The sequence below is a fragment of the Lupinus angustifolius genome, chromosome LG03, assembly GCF_001865875.1.
Source record: "Lupinus angustifolius cultivar Tanjil chromosome LG03, LupAngTanjil_v1.0, whole genome shotgun sequence".
Taxonomy (NCBI): Eukaryota; Viridiplantae; Streptophyta; class Magnoliopsida; order Fabales; family Fabaceae; genus Lupinus; species Lupinus angustifolius.
The window spans coordinates 18,640,835-18,644,065 of record NC_032011.1 but is presented as its reverse complement, the minus strand read 5'-3'; positions in this window follow the sequence as shown (position 1 = coordinate 18,644,065).

Here is a 3,231-nt window from a genome sequence, read left to right as displayed (position 1 = left end):
GAGCGAAACGTCGTCTAGATTTTCAAAAAAGTAGATGACCTATATCCCCAATTTGATAACCCCAAGGATACTTTATCCCGTGAGGCCATCAACCCCACAAATAGTACCATCCTCAGAAAATTATCCCCAGATGGACCTATAGTCCAAATAGTACCATCTTTAGAAAATTCTCCCCAATTATGAATGAAATTTAGTTAGGTATTATATTTAATACCTAATAATGTTTTTCCTCTCCTTTCTTAAATACTATATGGTAAAATTTATATTTTATAGTTGTTATTAATGTAAAATAATTTTATTAATATCATGATATAAATTAAGATGTAACTTTATTACCTAATAATGTCAAAAAATATGATTAGTTTTGTCAAAAATATTATTTTCTAAAAAGATAAGAGGATAGAAAAATAATGATACTAAATTATTTTACACATAAAAATTGACAGTCTCAGGAGAATTTGGTATTCTCATCTAAAAATATATCAATCTGATATTCTCACTTCCTTGGCTTTTTAAGCTTTATTGGAATATTACTTTCCTTAACTTTTTCACTGAATCTTCTAGCAAACATGAGAATGTAGGAATATGAAATTCTCATGAATTTTAAAGTGCAGAAATGTTGAATTCTAAAATTTGTAAAGGGAAAATTCGAGTGTGGTGTATGTGTACAATGCTGAATCTTCTCTTGCGACCTTTACATCTAAATTCTGAAAGAGAGAGAGAGAAACAATTAGAGAAAAAGAAAATAGTAGATAGATAGAAACAAATAACTCTTTAGGCCGAGGGCTGTCTCTATTATGTTTTGTTCTTATTAATCCATAGATTATAACTTTAATTATCTCTTAAAAGATAACAACAACCACACACCTTGTCATCTAAAATCTCAAAAAGACTTTAGTTTTAGTATCACTGATTGTTTTCTTAATTTGGGTATCATTTTTCCATTGACTCTGAGCTTTTACAATATGTTATGTTTCCCCTCTTTCTCATTTTCTTTCTCTTTCAAATTCAATTTACTCCATAAACAAAATTGTTATCCAAGGTTATATACAAAGTTTGAGTAGACTTTCAATAAATGTTTGTTCTTCTAAGAAAATGGGGAACATGTGAGTTCATAGCATTGATTGATAATTGATTTGAATGGAAGACAAATATATGAGATGGAAATGAGTATTTAGAAGAAAAGTGGTAAGAATACAAGGAATAATCATTTATTTTAAATTATTTACTTATTCATACACCTATTGTATTTCTCTCACGCTTTTTTGTTAATAAATAAATGCCCAATGAATAAATTTAGGATATAAAAAATACATAAAGAAATGAAGAGAAATATCAAAAGGTTAAATATTTGATTCCTAGGAACGATATTTGTTGGAAGTGACAACCACACACATCAAATCAAAAGGGGAAAATTCCTTTCCCTAAGATTTTTCTATTCAGAGATCAAATCACTACAAAATATGAAGTAAATCCATGACTCAAAACATATTTATCAAAATCAAGGATTAGGTACTTTTGAGTGCAAGGGAAGGTTGAAATATAGCCTTTAGGGGGAGGGTAGAAAATTAGAGTTCTGAAAATGGTACCGATGGGTTCAAATGATCCGGTCCATATATCATTAAATACATTAATATTATTTTTCATGTAATTATATAAGTCAAAATTGATTGTTTTGGTCAATTTTCATTTAAACTGTATCAGTTATACCAACCAACGTTTTTTTTGAAATTATAACTTTTTTATGAAATTGACTTATTTTTTACCAAAATGCTGTTATGGAGGATCAAACACACGATCACTATCTTTGTTTATAATTTTAAAGCATGGATTACCACCAAGTCACAAAATTGATGTAAACAAAATTATTTATCGTATTCTTTGTTAATCCTTGAACATTAATATTAGTATAATAAATATATGTATACAAGGATTATGATTGATTTGATGATTGATACCATATTAGTAACACTCAAATAATTGAATGGAAACAGAAGGGATATCACTGAATGCACTACAAGAGTTTGAACTCCTCCTGCTAACAATTAATGACATGAACATTATCTAACTATTCAGAATCTACTCGATAAATGTTAGCTTACTTTAAAATGATAAATATACTTCTTAAATATCCAATAATATTATGCCAAAGACCCAAGAATCAAATCACACCACTAATGGTTATAACAGAATCAAATCACACCACGAATGGTTATAACACCTCATTGTTTTTTAAATGAAAGCTATGAAAATAGAATTTAATTGAAATCATAAATGTTTCAACACAATTTTTCGTTTCAAAAGAAATCAATTTTTTACATATATTATGAAGTTATCTGTTTCAATTCCAAAGAAGTCGTGATGAGATCCTTTCCTTTTGGCATCTATTTCCATCATGAATGTTTAATATGAACATAAATCATAGCCAAAAAATATGAACTTAAATCAATATTTTAACACAGATAAATTATTTAGTGGTTCAGCTCTTGTTCTCGATGAAATGGAAAGTATATAGACTCACAAATATTTTTAACTAGAATTATGCACAATAATTAAGATATATAGATTTTAAATTTTAATATAGGAAGAATGTAACAAAAAAATTAAGTCTTTCGACTAATGGTTATAACACCTCATTTTTTTAAAATGAAAGCTATGAAAATAGAATTTAATTGAAATCATAAATGTTTCAACACAATTTTCGTTTCAAAAGAATTCAATTTTTTTACATAAATTATGATGTTATTTGTTTCAATTCCAAAGAAGTCGTGATGAGATCCTTTCCTTCTGGCATCTATTTCCATCATGAATGTTTAAGTTGTGTGGATGTTATCCACGCAACAGGTAGCAACCATTGAATTACATGTATTGCATTCTCATTTTACTTTTGATACGACCTATATAACACTTTGGATTCCAGACATTAGGAGTCACAGAGTTACTTACAAACCTCCAATTTTTCCACAACCATGGAGAGCATCAAAACCCTAGATATATTATACGAAGAAATGAAGAAAAATAAGTCAACTGTACCAAGCAATTGGCATGACCGTCTCCGATCAAAAAAAGGCTTCCCAGTCGGTGATAGTCCTGACCTTGAATCCATCCTAACCTCCATAAAAAAATTAGATGACCTAGATCCCCAATCTAATAACCCCAAGGATACTTTATAAATAGTACCACCCTCAGAAAATTCTCCCCAGATGGACCTCTAGTCCAAAATTCATCCTA